General features: G+C 43.5%; 1 long non-coding RNA gene across 7 annotated transcripts in view; it reads right to left on the reverse strand.

Moving 5' to 3' along the window:
* Positions 1-24,529, reverse strand: part of LOC106019054 (uncharacterized) — a 177,971-nt gene that overhangs the window by 33,324 nt on the left and 120,118 nt on the right. For 5 of the 7 annotated variants that reach the window (XR_011808086.1, XR_005264810.2, XR_011808085.1 and 2 more), the window contains exons 5-6: positions 15,982-16,194; positions 14,156-14,244 (exon numbers count right to left, since the gene is read on the reverse strand). This is a non-coding gene — a long non-coding RNA (uncharacterized lncRNA). Of the gene's footprint in view, positions 1-9,488; positions 10,592-14,155; positions 14,245-15,981; positions 16,195-24,529 lie in introns of those variants that run through there. The other 2 variants (XR_011808090.1, XR_011808092.1) reach the window with 2 other exon arrangements.

The raw sequence follows: 24,529 nt of genomic DNA on the forward strand, positions 1-24,529 counted from the left end.
AAACTTTAGCTCATACAGGCAAGAGGTATCACAAAGTAACTGATGCAAGGACCTCAGGCAGAACGGTCACATACAGGGCAATTACCAGCTGATTTCAGGTATGCTCATTTCCCAGACACTCTTTCTCTTAATCACCAAAAGAAGAAAAAGAACAGCAATAAAATGTGTCATTTAAAGAACTGCTTGCCTTTGAATCAGCCCTGAATGATCAGTGCCTCAAACAAAATGGAAGCCAGGGGCCCATCTGCACCTCTTGTCTATGCTGAGCCTGCTTCATCCTGAAGAGCTAGCAGGGATCATTTCTGGGATGGATTTTGGGGACCCAAAAATCCCCTAAAAGCCAGCTCCACATCTCCTATATCCTATCGTACATCTCTCAGACCCTGTGCCTTTCTCTCCCTTCACTACCCAATCACAACTGAAAAGAGATCAGCTCCATCCTCTAAACACCCTACCCTCATTTATTTATATACATTAATGAGGTCTCTCCTCAATCTTTCACTGTTTCCTTCCTCTCGTGCTTGCTTATTCATAGCCAATATATTAAGGACATTGTGAAAGCAAGCTCCGGATCATGAGTCGTTCCCCCCCCCCCCCCCCCCCTTCAGAGTCAAATTCAGAGCTGGATGCTGCTCTCTACCCTTCAGGAGGGACAATCAGCATCTGTGAAAGGAGAGGCTTTCCAAGGACCACCATCCCCACATGCCTTCCTCAGCCCTTTCCTTCCTCAGGGGGTGGGACAAGTGAGCAGCTCAGGCAGGAGGAAAAGGTGCAGAAGACATGAGTATCCTGCCTCTGTCCTTTTCCCTTGGAGAAAGAAAAGGAGGTCCCCGGGCCAGCTCTTAGCTCCATCGTTGTGCGTATAAAACCCACATCCCCATACAGCAGCACTGTTGATCGTATCACTGCCCAATCCCAAAGCTCAGAGCTCAGTCTCCTGTAGCCTCATTACAGGCTAAAGTATGTTGCCCACATGCAGGTGCCACATACTGTAACTACACGACTGCTTTGAACATCAGGAGAACACATTACCCATCTGCATCCAAGCACCAAGCAAGACGAACAGGTACAAAGAAAAACCAAAAGCAATGAAATCTTTGAAAACCTTGGGAAGAATATAGAGTGTGCTACTTCCTGATGCACCAGAGGGAATCTGAGGGAATCTGGTGCTAAAACCTGGTGCTAAGACCAACACCGTTTCATTTATCCACCTCTCCTGGAAAAAGGGAAAGAAAGAGACACCCAAACTACTTCCAGAGTGAGGGCACAGAGTGAATAGCCTGTGGGAGGCAGGGAGAAAGGAGGAATGAAGTCAGGGTTCTTTGTTTTACATTTTTAAATCAATTGATATTCTTTAGGGGAAAAAAAAAAAAAAAAAAAAAAGAATGAGGTACAGCGTATTTGGACACTCTCCTGTTCCCCCTGCCTTTACAAAACATTGCTTCTTCAGGCAATTGATTTGTGCCAGGAAAATCAGCTCACTGAGCACAGTGTTTCTGGATGGGGTAAAATCTGAATGTGTCTCCTGTTGCTGCCAGTCATACCTTGGCAGAAGAGTTACACATACAGTAACTGATCCTTCAGGACTTCATCTTTTGGCTCCTTCACCAGCAGAAGAGTGAGACACTTAATATGTGCTTGTGATGTGATACTTTAACAAATCCGTTGCCATCTACATCTTCATAGGCTTCAGCTCAGCCACCTGGGCTCATGTGTGCAAGAGTAACAAGATACAGGGCTACAAGGGCTACAAAGATGGTGAAGGGTCAGGAAGGGAAGACATATGAGGGGAGGCTGAGGTCCCTTGGTTTGCTCAGCCCCGAGCAGCGCAGGCTGAGGGGAGGCCTCATGGCAGCCTGCAGCTCCCTCAGGAGGGGAGCGGAGGGGCAGGCGCTGAGCTCTGCTCTCTGGGGACAGCGACAGGACCCGAGGGAATGGCATGGAGCTGGGACAGGGGAGGGTCAGGCTGGGGGTTAGGGAAAGGGTCTGCACCCAGAGGGTGGACGGCCACTGGGACAGGCTCCCCAGGGCAGTGGTCATGGCACTGAGCCGGCTGGACTTCAAGAAGCTTTTGGACAACACTCTTAGATATATTGTCTGATTTTGGTGTGGTTCTGTGCAGACCCAGGAGTTAGACTCAATCATCCTTGTGGATCCCTTCCAACTCAGGATATTCTGTGGTTCCATGATCCTAAACAGGCTCTCCATTATTAAATGTACAACTTCCCTGTAAATCAGTGGGACGTGAACACTTTTCTTCTGATACAAGCCAAGCACTCCTGTTTCCTTCAAAGGTTAAAAAAGCAAATTTGCACTTGCCACATTGGTGCTACCTGAGAGAGACAAACCAGGACTCCAGATGAAACTCCAGTTCTAAACTTCAGTTACCCTAGAGAAATGAAGGCCTCATTCAAATCCTGACTTTGGGATCTTTCCATGTCCTTAATGGACCAACCCAAAATCCCACTTCAAACTACTTCTGAATCCCAAGGCAGTTGATTCTTCTGGCTTGAAAGAAGGGAGTTTAGGAGAGGATATGGGGGAACAGAAGGGAATTGTTTGTCAAAAACAAAAAGCAAGCAAGTAAACAAATGAACATATTCTTTAAATCAGAGCAGCACTTAGACTATGACATTAAGAAAAGGAGAACTACAAAAGCAGGATTCCACAAGTACGCCTACACTAGCCAGTGCTGACATGGGCCTGGAAAGGCTGGCTGTCCTTATGGGTAGTAGTAACCTTGGACAGATGTGTGGCACACAGAGAGCAGTGTCCTGGTTATTAGGTGGTTAAACAGGTCACACACATGGAGCCAGAAGACAAAGCTTAGCCTGAGATCCTTGTTAGCTTGAACTTGGTTGCAGAACCAAGGACACATAACCTAGCTGATGCTGTTGCTGCTTTCCTAGTGATGTCCTTGTAATTTGACTAGCCTACCCTAGCAGATAATAAATTAGGGGACACGCTAACTGAGCACATGCATACAGAGAGTAACCTCATGCCTGCTAGCATCAGTGACGGCTCTGCCAGGCCCTGACTTCACTGTGGAAAGTGACTGTATGCCATTTACTGCAGGGCAGAAAGAACAGCCAAGCTCAGTTCTCACAGCTTTTACAGCATTAGATTGACTACAGGGAGGGAGTTTCACTTTCCTTAGTACGCCATACAAGCATGTTCTTCATTCAGACTGATGACATCAAACAGAAGAAAAGTCATCAAGAACACAGATAGCTCCAGGTGTGTGATCTACCCAGGCAGCTGGGGAACACCCTGCCCCTCTTAGAAAAACAGCCTTCAAGTCATTCCCATCCTCACCTATATGCACTAGAATCTGCAGCTGTGCAAGGAAAAGATGGTTTGGGTCCTAAAGTCATCAGTTCATCTTTCAAGCATTTTACATGCGTTCATTTAACAATGCCACTCTCTGTGGAAGAAATGTAGCAAAATGCAAATGGGAATGTAGTGTCTTTGGTCCTACCTGGTCCTATCTGTTCTTACAACATTATCAAAAATCCCTTTTGGCCCCAGATGCTGTGGCACAGGGGAAGCACATGCACAGTGCAGATCCAGATACCAACCCAGACTCGCAAGCAGCAAGGAGTCAGCATGCCCTGGTGCTCTCTCCAGACAGCAGACAGAGGGCTGCCTGAGGCTGGGCTCCAAATGGCACAACCCTGTGATATCTCCCCAGGATAGCTTCTTTTAAGGGGGTGAGGTAATGAAAGTGACCATACTCATACTGCCTAAGCACTCGGATAAGTCTGGAGTGTGGGGTGTCCAATGTGTTTTTACTTTGCTAACATTTGGAATATGTCAGAGACACTACACCCCAGCACATAATTTGGAAACTGAGGCACAGGGCAATTAGGCAGTCTAAGAGGATTCTGGCCAGAGGTTTAACAGCCAGAAACATCTCCGAACTTTCACTACGCACCCCAGGAGGGCAATCAAAATTGGCATCACCCAAAGTCAAACACCAAAAAGCCCTGAAAAGTAAAGAAAAAAAGAAAGAACAAAGCATGCCACAATAAACAGGCAGCCTTGTTCTATTTAACAAATCTCTTAAAAATGCCATTAGATGGGAAATTACAAGACTAACCAAAACATTCTTGTGAGTGGTTCCACTGGCAACAAAGGCCAAACATAAAGGAAAGCATGCAGGCTGGAGAAAGAGGGATCAGCTGTATTAGGGCTATTATCCCCCTTATTTCACTGTGGCAAAGAACATTCCCTTAGTGTTCACACAGTGACTGGGATATGCCAAGCGCTTGCTGAATGCCAGGCGTGCTTTGTGGTGCCTTGAATGTGGCGGCGAGCCCTGGGCTCTTTCCATCTCTTGGATCCAGCCTGGGAGCAGCCTGTCCCCGCAGTGCTGGAAGAAGACACCATGCCTGCTCACGAATGACAGACTGTGGATGGGGCCCTGAGGGGTCCTCATTGCACCCCACAGCCAACGTGTAGCCTCAAGACAGAGACTTTTTGTACCTCCATCCTCAGATCTCCATGCTTAAATTGTCCATTCTGTGGACTAAAGTCTTCCTCTTTTGACTTAGCCACCAAAGAAAGAGTTTCTAAATGAAACAGGGCTCACATCTGTGCAGCCAGCACAACATAATGAGACAGTTTTGCCAGTAACTTCTCCTTTGTCAGCCAGGGCTGGGAGAGAATTCCCAGCAAGGGAGACAAATGCAGCTAGTCTTTACAAGCACACAACTAGAGCTGATCAAATTTGTCTGAGCAGGCAAGGATTTACTGTGCACTTGTACCAAGACGGAGGCAAGGAGACCCTGACCTCATCTGGGCCACTGCTTTTGTAATGTAGTATTAATAATGATGGTGACGAATCCACTACTTAACAAATAATTGGCATTATTGGGTGAGTGTATTTGATGTTCTTAGATCTTTCCATAGATAGACATAAATGATGTAGATGAATCACACTACACTGATCATTCACAATTCATGATTACCTTCTTCAGGGCCAGTACTTTTCCTTGCCTTCAGCTTCTCCCTGTGTACAACCACAACATGTCATAAAAATCAAGTGCTAGCGGAGAATTTTCCAAGTTGAAATTGTTTTTTGCCTACCTTGCTATAAAAGCCTCAGTGCCTCCACAGTTTCCTGCAATCTCTTTATGGATCCTAAGCAACAAATGGTATCAAGATTTATATCTTTTCATTTTTCTTTTTCCTTTTCAGACACAGCTTTGTCAAAGCACTCCTTCCCACAGAAAGTAGATCCTAAGTGTGAGCTGTGTGTTCCCAGTGGTTGCTAATAAATTTAATCATCAATAATTGTCCAAAACAGATGAAACAGATGCTTGCGAAGATCAGATTACTTCTGGCTTCATCTCTCTGCCTGAGAACACTCTTCCCTCTATCATTTTATAAAAGGTGGTTGCAATGCAAATTGCAGTTGCTGTCTATGGACTTACTTGATAAGTTAATGCTTTTAGTTAGTTGACGAAATGCTCATGTTTCTTATCAGTGTGCAATCCAATCAATAAATAATGGTCTCACTAAAAAATTCTGCATTTAAGTAAAAAATAGTGTGAATGCCAATAAATTCTTTTTTTCTCATGCACTCAGAATGTCTTTCTCAAGAAACAAATTCTGTTACACTTGCTGGAAATAACAGATTTAGGTGGTGAATTCTTGTCCTCAAAATAGCTCAGCTGATAAATAAACTCCAATCTTCTCTTCCTTTATCCGCCTGACTTTAGGGAACAAAATCTATCTTCATTTAAAGCCTTTCTGTCTGAGGAGCTGTGTCTTCCTTTTGGAGTGTGATGTCCCTCCACTGCAACCACCCTCAGCTCATCCCCTTTGCTGATGGCACTCTTGCATGCTGAAGTGTGGTTTGGGTATTCATATGAGGTCTGCAAACTTCTGGCTGTATCTACTTCCATTCAATGTCCTTCTCCCTTGGGGTATCCCAGTAGGGATTACCCCTTTTAAACAGAACAGCATCAGAGGGAGAAACCAAAGTCTATTCCTTCCCAGACCCTTCAACCAAGGAGTCAATGGCAAGATACCCACAGGCACTGCATTGCTTCATCTGAGGAGCAGTGTGTTTTCCACACATTTCCAAAACTCTTTCATGGTTTGGGGCCTTCCTCCACTGTACTGACAGGATCCAATGGCCAAGCAGCTTCCCTGTTTTCAGTGGACATGTGGCAGGTCAATAGCCATGAAAATGAGTGAGGCAAGTATGACATCCAGGGCTCCTGCTATACACTTGGTTCAAGGGATGGATGTCTCTGAATCTGAGGCAAAGTCTTTTGGATCTGAGAACGTACATGCTACTACAGCTTTTGCTTATACCTAGCTGCAGGAAATTATGAGCAACACAAAGAAAGGAATTTGGGGAATTTGGAAATCTTCTTTGGGCTATTGCCTGCTACACCACCACTCCAGCACAGTAGTACCAAACCCAAACCAACAAAGGCTGGACTCAAACATCTAAATCAGATTATAAATAAAGGACATGGATTAACCTGGCCACCAGCATGGTAGAAACTCACATAGCTCTTGTTCAAGGAGACCTAATATTATCCTCCCATTTTTCATGGCTTTATAGCGCCGAAAAGAATGATGAGAAGCTAATTCTAGAAATATAAAGCTAGTTCACTGTAAAATGAAAATGTTACTTTTGTCAGTGAAACTTTGCAGGCAACATGAAACAATTAATAATTTTTGAAAACCCAGATGAAGCACTCATCATTGGCCTGTCCAAGACAAAAAGAAACAGATTACACTTTTTTTTTTTTTTTTGAATTGCTACCATATTTTTCTACAGTGGTTTTGAGTACAGGACATATTTTATTTTTGATTTTACTGTCTAAGACCTTCAGCAAGAAAGCACTTGATCAGTCTGGAAGAATATTAAATGAATATCTACCTTCAACCACTATCACAGATACAAGATAGACTGACACCAGTCATGATTCCCCATGGAAGAATAAAGTATTTTCCACTATTGGTTCCCTTCTAGTTTTGAGATCCTAAAATAACTACGGAAATATTCCAGAGTTTCAAGAACACTTCCCATGACCACATAGGGCAGTGCAGATATTTGAAATTCTTCTTTAACATCTTAATCTACCTGTTATTTCAAATTCTTGAATTAACTTGCCGTTAATTTACTCATGAGGTGATAGCGCTTTCACCAGCACATTTTTCCATCCTAAAACTTCCAGTGCAGTCCCCAGATTGTTCCTGTGAAAATATCTCATGGTGGAGAAGAACAAGCCTCTAAAGACAAAGTCTCACTGACTTCCTCACACCACCTTTCTGACACAGTGGCATCTCCAGCACCTCAGCACACAGGTAATGAGAGAGGTGTCCGTGTTGCACCTGTGTGAGGTAGATCCAGTGAGCATGTGTTTCCACTTACTGATTTACAGAGATGAACTAGTGTCCCACATTGCAATGAAAATCTGATGTCAGGTCTCTTTGGGTTGTACCTCTACTGTCTGACTATATCCAATTTCAAGACTGGGTTATTACCTCTTTGCCTAGGTAAGATACAATTTGATACGAGGGGTACTTTGTGTGGGTATGGAGACCTACCAGGAGCAGTTGGTATGGAGAGTGAGCCTCCAGAAGTGGAATACTATATCACCATGAGATTATGTGGGTGGTAGGAAGCTTCCACAGTTCAAACAATAGTCCTGCTATCCTCTAAAAGCCATGAGCTGAGTGAGATATGAGGCCCACAAGTCTATCTCTGTGGAAATGCATCTATCTATTGTCATTAGTGTTGCTCACAGTTTAACAGACACAGAAGTGACAGGCACTGAATAAAAGCTTTTTTAAATACCTATCTTCTGCTTTAGTCAAGATTTATTGTAGAGTTTATACATGATTGCTCCAGTTTTCCTTCAGAGAACCATCACTGTTAATCAGTATCCAAGAGCCCCCTTCATACCGAATATGTAACTGGCAAGAGTTAATAATTGAGTGAAATCATTTCTATATTTAAGAAGGAAGCAGAATATAGAACTTCAGGCAGATAGTGGACAGGATGACTCACTATGCTATTTCTCCTCCTTCCCTAACCCCTCTCCCTTCCTTTTCTTGGTTCATGTACTAGGTTATTCACAGTCTATAGCTGGCTGAAAGGAAAAAAGACATCAAAAATCAGATAATTTGCTCCTATTTATCTTTCCCCCTTGAAATAATGACTGTCTAAGTAAAATTCAAAAGCTAAGAACTGAAAAGACGTATCTGTGTTTGGTTGGAGGGCTGGATCTAGCTGAATATTTAAAACTCTCCGCTCCTACAAACTTCTACACATAGAAGCTCTTTAACAGAGATAAGACCTTAGAAGTTATTAATTTTTGTTACTTTGTTCTTCTCTAGATATAAAATTAAGATAACTAGCTGAAACATTTAAGAGAGATCATTAAGACAAATAATTCAATTTACTTCGGTGGACTTTGGGTAAGGATTGGCCAATGGAAGACCATATTACTGCTAACTTACATGAAATGTATATTTACAACATTATTTTAGACCACTGACCCCATAGTCACAATGGTATGTGGCCCCATGTACACGTATCTTAGGATAAATCTTTCATTGCCTTTTTTTCTTGGGGTTCCAGGCCTGTGCCATACTGAAAGCAATCTTAACTTCTAAGGATTCAACTTCTCTAATTGATGCTCTTGTTCAGGTCTGTTCAAAGCTGTGAAAGAATATAGGCTTCATGCACTAGTTGTGCAGCCTGGCCAAAACTGAGCTTCACACTTCATTCAGCATATTCTCCTTAAATTTCAGCTTTCCTTCCAGAAGAGAGAAATTCATTCTTTACAGGATGTTTATTAATTTAGCTGTGCTGTCTGAGATTGTTCTGACAATTTCTACTCTTTCTAAAATCTTTGCCACAGTAAAAGAAGAGCAATCCTGATTTTGGACTGTTGTTGCCTGAACTTATATTGGGAGAAAGGGTAAATGGAAGAGCCATGTGTTAATTGCTTCAGAAATCAATATGCTCAACTTGAATATCCCCGAGCAAAGAGTGTCCTCTGCTATGTCAGACCACAGATATTTTGTGCTCACTCACTTTTTCCCCCAGCTCTGAATTCACCAACAACTTACTTCTCTTCCACTCTATTTGTGGTTCTAACCATATTGTCCTGAAAGCTTAAATACAGTAAATATTGGGGCAAATTGTCCCATTGGCACCAGACAAGTTTATGGATTAGTGTGAAAAATCATATTTAGCTCCAGACATATTTTTTTTAATGTGCTTTCTTAACTGCTGGAAACTGAAAGCCTTACTTTTACACATAACTGTTACAGTGCTAGCCAGACAGCACTGAAGATAATACTTATTACCTTTCTATTTATTATTATTCCTTTTATTATTATTATTATTATTCCTGTTGCACCATTCTTCTTTGCTGCAGACATTTGCTGTTAGAAGTTCAGGGACAGCAAAAGTAAATGTTAAACTTTGAGGCAGCCTGTGAAACAATACGCCTTCCTCATACTTTCACCAGAATTTATTTTCACCGTAACCACAGCACCTTATATATGCCTGGTTTAAGACTCAGCCAAGCAGTGATTTAAATTAATTTAAGGTCATAACAGTATAATCAACATCCTTAAGTCACTTCTTGTTCCTCCATGATGCTTTCTCATTCCAAAGTCTGTGACAAGTTTAAAACCATTTACTTTTCCAGGCGTATGTTCACAGAATAATGTACTGGAGACAAACTCTTCATGGAAAAAGTTCCAAGAAAATCTCGGTTAGTCTCATCAAGCACAGATGGCACATCCTTCCTCAGGACCAAACATTAGCTGTGGAGGACATGCTGTAAGACATCTACCCAGGCATTGCTCCCTGCCTCCCGGACACCAATCATACTTTTGGATAATTTTATTTCTCTTTTTTTGATCAAGGCCATCTCCTGCAAGCGATACACCTGCCCATAGCCATTGTAGGACACCAACCTCATGCAGTTTCCTATGCTTGCCAGCTGCCCAAGGGGAGATTGCTTCTCAGCTTAAAGTGCCACGCTTCCCACAGTGTACACAGTTCCTTGTTCTGCCATGCAGTGTCCATAGTTAGACCTAGTCGTTTCATCGCACCGGGCAGCTGAGCGAATGGCAGCAGTTTCAGGGCTTTATTGAGCAGACGGTGCACTTAAGCACTTGTCCGAACTCTGAACACTTCCTGCCCATTACTGGGATGAGCAAAAAAAGAGGTCTCATATCAAATTATTTTAATCTCTGTGTACAAGAATAAAAACTATGTGATATGCTGTGAAACACAGGACAACATTTATCATGCCATAACTGTAAATGCCGTGTTGGTTTTGTGTCACTGTGCGCCTCATTATTGGAGCAAATGAGGCTCGGGTGACATCGGCTGCCACATTCCAGCTGCTTTTTGAAGCGCTCCCACCTGTTGTTTTGCCCTTCTTAGACCCCAAGCAGTTACATGTAATGAATCCTTGTCGTACCAGAGGAAGATCATTGTTGAACAGCTTCTGCCCCACATACAACGTCCTCAGGATTTACATAATTCTCTCTCAACAGCTCCTAGGGTTGGGCTGCAAGAAGCCTGCCCTCCCCAGGGTTCCTATGTGGCAACCAAAAATAAGCAAATAAATAAAAGAGGAAGAGAAGAGAAACCCAGCTTTCTCAGGGTTCAAAATAACATCAAGAATGTATCACGAACAACTCCACCCTCTGCCCACAAGTGAAAGAGGAAGAGCCGCGCTGTTTCTCCCCTACCATTACCCGTAACTGTTGCGCATTCGCTCTGCTCTTCCTGGATGTAGTTCTCATGAAAGATTTTACTGTCTCTGGAGGACAACCAGTGCCCATGGGCACTGACCCACACAGCGTTACACACTGCCACCCGCAAGCCAGCATGGAGTTTGGGTCACTGCCCTGTGCTGCAGGGTGGGATGCCGCCTCCCTGGAGCCGGCCTGCAGAGCACACACATGAACATGACAACAGGGACTCACCTCTTGTGTCAATTGTACAGCAACGTTTCAAGGATTTATTAGCAAAAGTGACCTGTCTTCAAAGATACAGGTCTTTGAAGGTGAGACATCGCTTTTGGAGAGCAGCTATAAAAAAATAAGCGTTACAACCCTCTCATCGCATTTCACCCATTTCTTCCTACAGCTGCTCTCTGGCTATTGTTTTATTACTCATGTCTGTCATTGCAGCTTTTGGCAGATGCTGCTGTAATCTTCTTCCTGTAAAGTTCCATTAACATCAACATTAACTTCAATAAATAACTTATTTCCCTTAACATGCTCAAAGGCCCAGCTTTGGTAGCTTTCTTTTCTGCTTTAACCCACCATTAGAATTTGTTGCAAAATATCTGGACGTTCTCTCATCTCATTTCTTCCTTCATGGTTTTGTTTTACTTTAACTTTACACCATAGATTTCCTGTTCTTTTTATTTATTTTCTGTGTTGGTTAATTGTCTGTTCCAACAAAACAAATACCATAAATTCATAGCAGTTGGCAAGGACTTTTGTTGGTCTCTTAAGAGACACACCTTGTGCTTTGTGCACAGACATCCCTTTGTCTGGGGAGCCATGCAGCAGCTAACCCCAAGTTGTGTCACAACACAAAACCTCCACAAAGTGGGCCTAGAGTTTCTACAGCACCTGGCTCTGTCTTCTGCTATCCAAAGGAGAGGGAAGGGAAGGGCAGAGAAAATAGTGAAGCTCAACAGTTGTCAAGGAAGTTTACCAGCGTTATACTGAACACTGATATATTATACAGAATGCTTCACAAGCCATTTGTTTTGTTAAAGTGCGCAAGCTCTCATAGCAGGGTAACAATTGTACAAAATACATGAAAGTCAGCCAAAGCAGTTCAATAAAAGCGAAGCAAGTAACACACTGTGTAACAGTGAGCAGGAAAACAATTCTACCTATGAGAGAAATTAGGAAAGGCTCTGCAGGGATTGTATGTGTGATCCCAGAAATAACTGGGAATAAGCAATGAAACAAGTTCAGTCCTGAGGCCATTCCAAAGAAGCCAGTGGGGAATAAATGCACTGGGGAAAAAATTGGCCTTGTTGGAACATTTACAGAGACAGTGCAAATATTTTGATCAATAGCTAAAATAAACATGCTGAAAAGGGAGGAGCAAATTAACTCTAAAAGGCTGTAGATATTTTACTAAAGGAGAAGCATGTTGCTAGTTTTAAGAAACTAATGTTGCTTCTAAACATTGGGTGAATCCCCAAATAGCTATGCATGTCAGCCCAATCTTCTTTTAAACCACTATCATGCCACTGAAACTACATTGGCTTAATGTGAATCACTCCCTATTTACACTGATGTAAACAAGAGTTGGTCGGATATATAAGGTAGAAGAATCTAGCCCTCGATCTGTGAACCATACATTAGAGAAGGCTGGAAGAAGTCAGCTTCTAATCTAAAAAGCTGAGACAACTTGATTAACATCCCTTTATGAAAAAATAGAAATAAAAATAAAAAATAATAGAAACAATAACAAACACCTTCTATCTGCTAGAACAACTCAGGTGAGATTAACCTTATAGAAATTAGCTGTCTGTTGAGATATGATTCAAATGGGAGTTGTTCTTATATTTCTTTCTGTTTCTGGCCTAGAAGACAGAGGCTCTCAAGGCGGTTTCATAACAGTGAGATGCGCTAGGAAAATAAAGATGAAAAGGTTGTTCAGAAGCTTCTAAAAATGGACAAATGGATTATGAGTTTTCACCCAGTGATGATCCACAGTTATTTCAATGATGCTTTATGGAGGCTATAAAGTTGTTATACAGCCCCAAGCACAGACACTATTATGGATGTCCACATACACAAATGAACCTAAAGGAAACTGGCCACTTGAATCCCACGGCATTACTGTGGGTTTGGGCAGGAATGCCTTCTGCTCCTTGGGATTCCCCAGACATTTCTGCTGGATGAAATCAGAAACACTTTCTACTTCTACAGCTGAGCCCATGTGATTGCCACCATGCTGATTTACCATGAATTGCAAACAATTGCAGTTAACATCTATGAATTTCTTCCAAAGGGTTGGATGACAGAGACCAGGGAAATTGATACGAGGAAGTACAGAGCAGAGCTTCCTCAGAGTTTCCTCCCATTGGACTTTTTCTTGCACGCATCAAAACTGCTCCATGAACCAAACCAATACAGTGCTTGGGGGACAGGTGAGGATTTCCTTCCCTACCATGTCTCTGCTGTGAAACAGCAGCACACTATTCTCAACTCAGCTATGAGTGCTTTTGCTTAAGGCTGTGGTCAAACACACAAGCCGGAGTTGAGCACTATTGGTGAAGGAGGATATTGTGTTACTGCTAAATCAAAGCCAGAGAACCAGACCCTCCTCACCCACATTTAATTGCTGGCTGGCTTTCTCTGGACTGCTCAAAGGCAATTCCCTGGGCACTTTTCAGGGGATGGTCCACTCTGAAATCTCCTCACAATATCACAGATATCATAATCTCCATGCAACACTTTACAGACTTTTATGATAATTCCATTTTCTAGAAGCTTTATGCCTTCATTAATTTTGTTTTCACTTCCATTATAAATAGCCACTAAAAGAAAAAGTCCACCATTATGAAACTTCTGGCCAAAGGGTAAATCCCAGTGTCAGAGTCATCTCTGTGACTTGCTGCTTCAGAGCCTGGGCCTCTGGGGCTGGGTGCCTTTGGCTGGTAGTTAGCATCATAGAACAGAATCACAGAATGGTGTGTGTTGGGAGACCTTAAGATCATCTAATTCCAACCCCACTGCCATGGGCAGGGACACCTCCTACTAGGTCAAATTGCCCAAAGCCCTACTCAACCTGGTTTTAAACACCTCCAGGGACGGGGCATCCACAACTTCTCTGGGAAACCTGTTCCAATGCCTCACCACCCTCTGAGTAAAGAATTTCTTCCTAATGGTTAATCTAAATGTACCCTGTTTTAGTTTAAAACCATTACCCATTGTTATTGGGAGACACATGCCTAGTTTTCCCAGAACTACTTTCTCAACCATTCCATTGGAAGTTTTGTTTTCAATGAATTCGGTTAATTCCCATTTCTGATGGTAATAAAATGGTAATCACCATTAAAATCAATGCTATGAATTTTAAAAACAAAAAATAAATTAATAAATAGATCTAGTCACAGCCTACCTTGTTACAGCATTACAGCAGGAGGGATACACACCATGGTCTGTGGAGGGGTTGTGTTGCAGAACAGTTAGGACCACGCATCTTTGTCACTGCAAAGGCAGAAATGTGAGGTTACCAAGAGCTCAGAATGGGGAAAGATCCAGTCTACTAAAAAAGATCTGTCTCAGCAAATCTTAGGATTAGTTTTCTTTAGAATTCCTTCCACTATTTTACACCTGTTTCCATTACTCATTAACTACATTATTTTCAAAATGTCAATTCCTCAAAACCACACAAAGCATCTTCCTTTTCAGAACATCACAAATTTACTTATTCTCACAAACCTCTCCCTCTGAACCAGCAGCTAAATGACCCAATTCTGCCAAAAGCGAGGGACAGGCCAAGTAAACCATGGCAGAGATGGCAATGAGGAGAAATTTGCCCCGAGTGCCATCAGGAAACAGCAAGCAGGTGGACACAGCATGCCCAAAGGGGGCCGTGCAGATGAAGGGGCAACGTGGAGGCGCAGCAGTGGCACAGGTGATGCTGGAAGTCGGGCCAAAGCACAAACCCATTTAACTTCAAAGAGAAACAAAGGTGTCTCTAGCTGACAAGGTCTTTAGTACTTTTCTCTCATTTCCAAGTGATAAAGGAGAATTGTAAGCCCACAGAAGTTACATGCAGTCTAAAAGAGCCCAAGATGACAAAGGATTTCTCAGCATAAAGGTCAGTTTTGATGGAAAAATATTATTCTCAATTTAGCTGCAAAGTTTTCCACTCAAGGAGCACAGCACAGAGCCTCCCACCTAACCTTTCTCTGTTAAAAAATGTGTTTGGAGTCTTCTGTCGGCATGCCAAGCAAAGCAAACTCTGGGAGCTGATTTTTTTTATTCTTTATTTTTCGCCATAAATCATGATAGCATCACTCTGCGGAACAGAAAGCAGCTTGGGAACTTCAGGGCTTATCAAAAATAACTGTGTCCAGAGTGCAGTCCTGGGGAGAGACGTGAAAGACAAACCCAGCTCTGCAAACAGAGGTGGCGAGAGGCTCCTGGCCATTTATCACTCACAAGAAAGCATCATATTTTAAGTGAGATGCAATTGCAGACACAATCTTGGATTTACCTTGCTTCTTAAACTGTAGATTGCACAGATCAATCTCACAAGGTGTCCAAAGGGTAAAGTGTCTGAGTTCATGTGTGCTTTATATAGGGTTGACCAGGTAAGTCAAAGTGGCCAGGTTCTCTGGTACATTTAATAACATTTTGTACAGCACATGCATATTTCTAGTGAGGTTATAAAGCTGTAGCAACAACAGATTTCATAGTTTATGAAAGACATGAGAAAAGGGCACTTTGGCACTAACAAGAAAAAATCTAACTGCACTTTAGGAGTTGCTGAAGATGTTTAAATGAAGCTTAAATGAATTTCAGACCAAAGTGTTTTATTTTTATGGAAATTAAAAGCTTTGTTCCCGCTATTTTAAAATGTTTAATATCTCAGTCCCAATGAAGGGCATAGGAAAAAAAGACATTTCCAACTAAAGAATCCAATAATTTTGTTTTGAAACACTAGGAGGGTTTTATTCCTTGATTTTTTACATTTTTTATCTAAACAAAACACCCAAATTTAGAAAGTACACATATTTGAGTATTGCCAAATCTGCTATCTTTATCCTCAAGAAACATTCTTAAGGCTTTGACTCCCATGATATCTGAGTGCCTCAGTGCACTGCACTCAGCATCCCTCTCCTTTACAGGAGGAGGAAATGAAAAGGGAGGCCCAGTTACATGAATGCAACCTGCTCAAGATCGACCAGTAAAAGCAAAACAGATTGTGGCACCCACCCTGTCCCATGTTCAGAAGTACCAGTCTCCGCCAGCCTAAAGTCCTTGCTTTACACTGTGCAAGAACTTTATATGGAAGCCTTTTTCCTTCCTTTCATATGGTAGATATTATGTCATACGTGCCAGCAGAAACCGGGAAGATGGGCTGTGAAGCTATGCACTGGACATCTTTTTGGCAAAGGCCTTTTGGAGCATTCCACATCCAAAGCTCATCTAGAAAATAAAGAAAAACCGAGATCCAGGCACATAAATTTATATCTTCTAGAGCTCTCATGCAAGCCTGTAGGGCTGATTCCAAGCCCTCAACAAACACAGCAGGATGTGATGGACTGGAGGTGTTTGGAGCACTTTAACCACATCCATGGGCTTCAGCAGGAACCAAGGACTTGAAAACACAGCCGTGAGTATCTCGTTGCAATTACCTGTCCCACTTGCATACAGTTCAGTGCTTAATGGACATGAGAGAAGAAAACATAACACAGTGGCAATTATTTTAATGATTGCTTCCCTCTGCACAAGGCAACACTGGCTCTGGCATGATATAAAGGATCGGTCAGTGAGAGAGGCTGGGAGCAGCCAGCTGAGCCTGCTAGAGCATTTGTGTAACGGGAACAGGCAGTGATGCAAACAGCTGAACTACTCTTTTTTTTTTTTTTTTTTTGAGCCCATTTTCAGACTTCTTCAAAAAACATTCCCTGCTCATTTCATCAGAAAGCAGCCAAATTTACTCTAAAATGACTCAGTCACAGAGGGAAAAGGTACAATCTGCCACATGTGTCAGAGGCCTATGAGGTAATCCCATTCCCTCACCATATGAAATCTATTATTTCCTCATAATGAAAGAGCAAGGATGTAGGTGGCAATCCCCAGATGGACACAAAATTAAAAAAAAATAAAAGAAAAAAGCTCTTGTAGATTGTTAATCATGTTTTGAAAAACAAATGCTCTTAAATATTTCTCTGCATGGACAGTAGGCTTTGCTCCTCATCTGCAGCATCCGCACAACATTTGGCATAAGCCAGAATCCACATCTGAGTGCATCTCATTCCTGATGCTGACTTTTCACAATGAGTTGAGTTACCCAGGCAATTCAGGTGCTGCAAAGGGTTAGTAGCCACATACAGCACATCTTTCGCTTCCCATGCAGTTCAATTTCTCTCTGGTATATTTCCAGATCACATGAAATACAATCTTGCTCACCAATTTTTCTGGACCCTCAGCACTCGAATTAAGCACTCACAGATGTTCCCTTTGCTCTCTGTTCCTCTACGCACATGGATCCCCTCACTGCAGGCTCTCTGCTGAGGTACAGTTGTTTCCTCGCTTCGAAAGGGATTTCAGAAACCACTGCAGTTCGTCTGTGGAATTTTCCATTCAAGTGTTGTTATTTATTTGCATTGTCACCACCCCTTGGAGGCCAGTCATTAGCAAGACCCCTGCCAGAAAGACACTGATGAAACTCCTATGGTCCCTACAAGTTTCCGAAGGACTGTGACAAAGCAGAACCCGGCATTTTTTAATTACCCCAAGCAAAAAAGTGTGGGGAAAAGGAACTCTAAAAGGAACCAGAACTACTGAGGACTTGTCCAGTGAATCAGTAGGCTCAGTGCTGTATCTTTGCTGCCTGGGGAAGTGCCACAGAGACAGAGAGCTGAGGAGCCATGCAGCTGAGCTCCCAAACCAGTGAACTCTTCGAGCAGCCTTTCACAACCTTCAGTTGCATTTATCTTCCCCAAGAGATGCTTTAAGTTCCTAATCTTAGTCTTTGGAAACACACAGGGCTGGGCAAATAGAAATGAAGAGAATGTTTCACCTGCGCTAAGACTTGCATTGAGTGGGAGGTTTTATAACCAGTGAGGACTTGGTGGCTGGGGGAACCTCAGCTCCTGTTCCTGCTGAGGTGGGACACGCACATCCCAACACTGCAGCACAACACTGAAGGACTATTCACCCTTTAACGAGACTCAGGGGTTCTGATGAACCCTGAAAACTCTCAGCACAGCTCAGTGTAAGCCCTGGTGAAACAGGAGAAATACCAGCCTTTCACCAGCTTGCACAGAACGAGGTTTACACAGACTGCAAGGCTGAGTGGCCACCATAAGGGCCATGTTCTGAAAAATATTGAGTCCTTCTGGGACTTGTGCACTGCTGCACAGAAACTCCATGGAGAAATAAACTCTCTGCTTGTGTGCACTTACCAGTGTGCTTGTGCATGCATTAGAGAGCAAGGCCACAACAGAAATGGGAGAGGAGCCTCATTCTCAGAAGCAGGCCTCGTTTTCACAGCAACAGGTGATTAACTGGCTTATTTGCTATCCTCCTAGCACTGACAGAGGTGACCTATTTGATAGAGAATAATCCTTGTGCCTGCTTTCGTGGCCATTACAGCACAGGCTGTAATTTGGGCTTTGCTGTTGTCCTGTGTTGAGGAGTTCCAGCAGAGAGGGCCCAGCAAACACCAAGGGTAGCACAGCCCCGCTGCAGCTGAGGCCCAGCACAGGCATGAGGATGCGCATCACCCCACACCACCGTAAGCTCACAACCTGCTGCCCGCCCAGGACAGAGCTGCATCACAACTCCCCCAGCACCTTGAACCCAAACCTGATTTTATACTCAAGAAACAAAGCATGAAGCCAATGCTAGAAGCCAAAACTTCTCTAGTCCCTCTTGGACTAGTAATGCACCCTCCAAGCTACCTGCAGAAAGAAGTTTCTCCCCCTACAGACAGTCCCTGTGTAACAGCACCTGGTGTGTGTCACAACACCACACCCTGAGGCCTCTCACTCCCTTGGGGCTGCAGCCTTGCCAAACCATCAGCTGGTACTCGAGCCCTGTGCCACATCCCAGACCCCACACATCACATCCCCACCGAGAAGAAGCAGGTGCCCTCACCCCTCCTGACCGCCCATGGTCACCACATGGGTGAGTGCCTGCAGGGGCAGCAGACGGTGCCACCATCACAGCCATTGCCATTTCTGTGCCCAGTCTTTAGACAGAAGATGGGAGTGAGGAGTTGTTGCTTCTATTTCTGGGTTTGGAGGGAAGTGGTGCCTGGTGGTTATGGAAAAACACAGCCCTCCATACAAACACATTTAGCCTAAGTACAAGCTGCCCACAAAGCCTGCCACGCAGGCAACCAGAGCCTGCCCCATGGGCTAGGACCTTGAACGGCATCTCCATGACAGGGGACCCAGACAAGGCTGCCCTGTGGCTTTTCTCAGCAACAGCAGTTTGATACACACTGCCCTTCCTTGTGGCAGCTTGATTTGAACTTCAGCTTCAAACCTGTGCCTTCAGGTGCTCCAGAGGGTGCAAGCGTGCTGCGTGACATCAGGGAGCAGGAATGGCCAGTGCAAGGTGGTGCTGAGTGACTGTAGCAGCAGGTCCCAACAGGACTTACTGCCCGTATAGGTGGGGATTAGGGACACCTGTACATCAGCCAGATCTAAGAGCAGTCCTGCAGTGGCAGCAAGACATGGCACCTCTCCAGTGGTATTTTGTAGGCGCCTCTTCTAAACTGGAAAGTGTTCCTAGAGGAAATATTTTCAGAAGAGATCAAAAAGACTTTGAGAACCCAAACTATTTTCCTCCAGTTCCTGGATGCCTACTAGCTTACTAGCATTTTCCCCACCCCTGACAATTCGCACAGCCAAGGCGGAAAGCCAGCGTAAACAGTCCATCTGCCCGCTCCAACTGAAAAGAGGAACTTTTGAGGGTCAAGCTCAGCTCATCTGCAATGGTTGCTTCTATTCACGGTGGTCCCATGCCAAGATTCCCTGCTTTCTCCTCCCTGCCTTCAGGACAGCGCTGTCATGGGCGCCAAGGGATCCGCACAGAGACCCAGCACTTCTTGCGACAGTCCTCTGCGGGGTGCGGAGCCCCTGCGTGCTCCTCACAAGCACAGCTCCCCTTGCCCAAGGCAGTGAGCAGACAAACTTTACTTGCCTGTTGTCCTTGCACTCGTGCCCGTCCTGAGGACTGACGTCAAAGGCGCTGCACATTGGTGCTGGCAGAAATAGCAGGAGAGGAGAGAATCAATCCGTGCTCAGCCAAATACAGGTCACTTCTATCCCCTGGCCAAAAGCACTCACAGGATAGTGCACAATTTGGTCCATTGATTTTAATATATTGGCATCCCCTCCGTTACTGTGCGAACATTTTGTTTATGATTTCAGTAAGCCACTTTGGAAAATGCTGTTATAAATCAGGATAAATAAAACCTTGTCCTGTTTGCCTCCAGTGTGGAACATTGCTAGCTGGGGGGCAAGGCAAACTGGGATACAAAAGTAAAATTAAAAGAAAATGAAATGAAATGAAATGCAAAAATACCAAGTTCTTCCTTCTCTAATTCCTTCGTGTTTCAGGTAGGTCTGGACTGTTAGTCTGTTGAGCATCTCACTCAACATTTCACTCGTCATTCAAGGGGAGACTTGCTCAGAGGAGGCATTGAACTCTTTTTACCAATTCATTACAGTAGCCATCAGTATGCCTTTAAAGTGGCTGTGGCTTGCATGCTAAATCTCTCAGCAGGGAGGCAAGCCTTGTCCACTTGCTCTGTTTGTGTGCTACTTTAAACCAAAGAGTAAAGGGATAATCTAGATCAAATGTGTATTCCGGCCTGGCTTGGCTCTGTTGCAGGGGGCAAGCACAGAGCTTCTCCTCAATTAGCAGAAGGAAAGGCAAAGCTGGATTGCTCTCTGAACTGCCTATAGCATTCGAGGAGACAGCAGAGGATAGGACTGTGCTTTCCAAAGCAAAGTGAGTCACCTGTTGCCTGCAGAAGCTTATGCCAAGAACGGTCAGATTGGAGCTCAAGGGAGTGCTTTCCAGAGAACCTCAGCCAGCAGCTGTTTCCTTTCAGCTGGATTGCGCTGAGAACCTAGCCTCAAGTTAAATCATGAAAAGAAAAGAAAAAAAAAATGGTACTAAATGCCAGGAGAAGTGTGAAAGCCAAATTTCCCAATAAAATGGAAACATGGATTGTTGGAATTGCCTACCCCACATTTCTGCTCACAGAGTATCCCTGGCTGAGCAACCACTGTAAAACAGAATTGGGGTTGCAGTCAACCAAGGGAGAGCCCTAGAGAGCTCCTGCTCTTTTCTGAGCAGCCCAAAGGACCAGTCACCAGAGCACATAATCAGTCTGATCCAGAAGTTCAAGCAGGTAAGTTCAAGCAGCCTTAACAAGCACCAAGATGTCTTTGGGAAGGCAATTTCCACAGTGGCAAGAGAGAAGACAAGCAGAAAGTCAAGACGAGGCTGCAGGGTCCTGCTTTATCTCAGACTACCTGTAGGCACGTCACTTATTGCTGACCTCCTGAAGAGATCACGGGTGTCTTCCCAGCCTGCCTGCTTTCAGTGAGAGCTAAGTGCTCTGCATCTTCACAGAGCTGCAGCTTAGTCATCATCTTGGATAAAGTCAATTTTCTTCACTGTAGCTGGTATGGTGGTGTGGTTTGGATTTAGGATGAGAATAATGTTGATTACACACTGATGTTTGAGTTGCAGAGCAGTGCTTACACTGAGCCAAGGACTTCTCAGCTTCTCCTGCTGCCCTGCCAGCAAGGAGGCTGGGGGGTGCACAAGAAGCTGGGAGGGGACAGAACCAGGCCAGAAGACCCAAACTGACCAAATTGATATTTCACCTTTTTTTTTTTTTTTTTTTTTTATTAAACTTTCCTCATCTCAGCCCACAAGTTTTACTTCCCCCCCACACACACACCCCATTTTCTTCCCCCATCCCTCTGGGGGGGACTGAGTGAACGACTGCACGGTGCCTAGCTGCCTGCCAGTCTAAACCACAAGAGTCACCTTTCAGAAACAGGCCTACCTCTTTTCTCCTCCACGCAGGAATTACTGTGAGAATAGCTGAGGAAGCACAGACCTCCTCCCTTTTAAGGGCTGTGCATCAGCTGGGTGGTGAACCATCTTCCTTGCACAGCCACATCGTGCCCCCCACGTGGCAAGTCACTGCAAAGGCACAGCACTTGAAACCATTTTCTTCACCGTGTTGCAAACACAAGCTTGTTTTAAGGAAGATCTTCAAAAAGATCATCTTTTCCACTGCAGTTTTCAATGGAAAGTGTCATTTGAACAGTGCAGGATGCACACATTATTTTGCCTGCTTAGCAGCTGTAGCACTTGGCCAGGTCCTGAAGATCAGAACTTGTGCCCAGCACAGCAGTGTGCAATCACCCCCTGACCCTTCTCTTCCCAGACATGCACATGACTGTCACAGCAATCGTATTTTTGATGTCTTCAGCTCTCTGCTAGGGAGCCAGAGTGGCTTATATCTTATTTCAAGAAGCATGCCTCCCAGAGACAGGTGATTGCCAACATGGAGGGACAGTAGAAAGTGACTATAAAGCATTTGTTTCTGCATTAGCGCTGAAAGTAATTGGCCAGAGCTCAATTCTGAGTAAAGAAATTACCCCTGGATCAAGGAAAAGACATCTTTTTAATAGACTTCAAAACCAGGAAATATCACCGATCAAGTCTGATTCCCAGCAAAACACAGGTCAATGATTTTACCCAGCGAAGCCTGTATCCTGCCCTTGTGTGCCTGCAAACTCAGCCTCCCAATTAGTACTGCTTAGGGACTTCCAGCACAGAATCAGGAAACACCATTTCATTGGAAGTGAAATGTGTCAGCTTCAATTACCTCTTCATTTTGAGAAAAATCAGCCTGCATATTTCCAGGACAAGCCAAATGTAACATTGTTCTCTCCCCTTTTGTAATTTTGTCTAATTTCTCGGAGGAATGAATTGCACAAACAGATCCAAAAGGAAATGTTTTGATGAATGTTTTACTTTCACATGAAAATTAAACAAATATATTTATTCTTCTCTTTGGACAAAATGGAAAACCTCATTCCCCCAGTGCCACAGACAAAGCAAATACAGGATCATAGACATACATGAAGGGGAGGGCAAATGGGATTAGCAGATGCATGGCAACGTTTACACAGTGTTGCTCACTTGTATGCAGTAACCCCATGTTTGCACACAGATGGGCAAAAGCAGGAGAAAAAAGCTCATTGTGACTCCCTCAAAATCTCTTAGAAAGGAACAATTTGGCTAAAACATGTGTGTGATGTTCATCCAGAAAAGATTTTTTTTCTTCCCTGTATTCATGACAGTGATATGATGGGAAAGAAACACCATTTCTGAGACACAAAGAGGACTATTTAATCACTGAAAATTTTAATGAATTTTCACACCCTATGTCACAAAGCCTTGCTTACAAACATCAAATGATCTCCTAATTATTGAAGCCTTCTTTACTTTAACTATAAAGATGCTTTGAGGGTTTCCCACAGTGCTGAGGCTCTTACTTCTAAGCCAATTTCAAATTATAATGAACACTAAATGAACCTGCATCTACTGCCCTTGTTTGTGACTGTCTGGGACACCTGTAAGGAAGCATCACAGTGCAGCGTGTTTTCCAGGCATACTGTTACAAAGGCATTTGTCTTCTCATCAAATACCTACCTGTTTGTTTTTTCTCCTTTTCCCAATTTCTCATTTTACCCCTCACAGTTTATATTGCTAATTTTTCCCAGTGGAAATTTCAAAGAATTTGATAATAAATAGAGGACAAAAATGTAGGCTTTTCATTGGTTATGGGTTTTTTTTGTTTGTTTTGTTTTTTTGTTTTTTTTTGGCAAATTATGTTAGTAATGGTCTTCCCTACTTCTTGAATGATAATAATAATTAAAAAAAAAAAAAAAGCTCTAGACATTCAAAACAAAACAAAACATAAAATCTGCTGTATATCATTTCAAAGTTCTTGTTTTCTCACTTCCAGCTGCAGTGAGTCTATCCTTACAAGAACTTGCCACTGTTTTCCTTCCTGAACACAGATATTTTTCGGAACGCTTGGCTTAAGCCTAAGGAGGGCCAGTGTCCTGTGGCATGTACACCACACAGGGGACATAGCATCTGATGGTCACAAGGACAAAACATGTGCAAGACTGAAGGAAGTCGTTCATTATTGAGGGTACTTAATGTTGACACACACTCCCTCTTGGTATGAAAACAGATTTCCATTACCAGAGTACCCTTCAATATTTAGTGATTTCAGGCACTTAGTCCCTCACTAGGAGACAGTGTAGTTTTAACAACCAGCAACATTTCCCTCGGATGCAAGAACCATCTGAAAGGGCAGATAGGGCCCTCTGCAACAGACCGTGTCAATGCTAACACCCAGCCCTACGTAAAACAGAGAAGAAACAGACACCTGTGTGTTACAGGCACTGCCTAGGAGTAATTCCGTACCACCATATGGAGGTAGCAGTGGACTGGATGCTTTTTAGGTACCCGGAAAGTCTCAGCATGGAAGAGAGAATTTCTTCTCTAGTTTTTATGGACAAAAATGAAAGCCCAAAGCTGCTTTGTCTGTCAGAGTAATTATCTGCCTGCCTTAAGAATTGATGCTGTTGCTCATTACAGGAGTATGCACATTCCAGTTTAAATCAGCAGGAACAAAAAAATCTGATGGCGGTATTTTTTCAAAACTCCCATTTTAATAGAAGAACAAATACATACC

Source organism: Anas platyrhynchos, chromosome 3, assembly GCF_047663525.1.
Source record: "Anas platyrhynchos isolate ZD024472 breed Pekin duck chromosome 3, IASCAAS_PekinDuck_T2T, whole genome shotgun sequence".
NCBI classification, from domain to species: domain Eukaryota; kingdom Metazoa; phylum Chordata; class Aves; order Anseriformes; family Anatidae; genus Anas; species Anas platyrhynchos.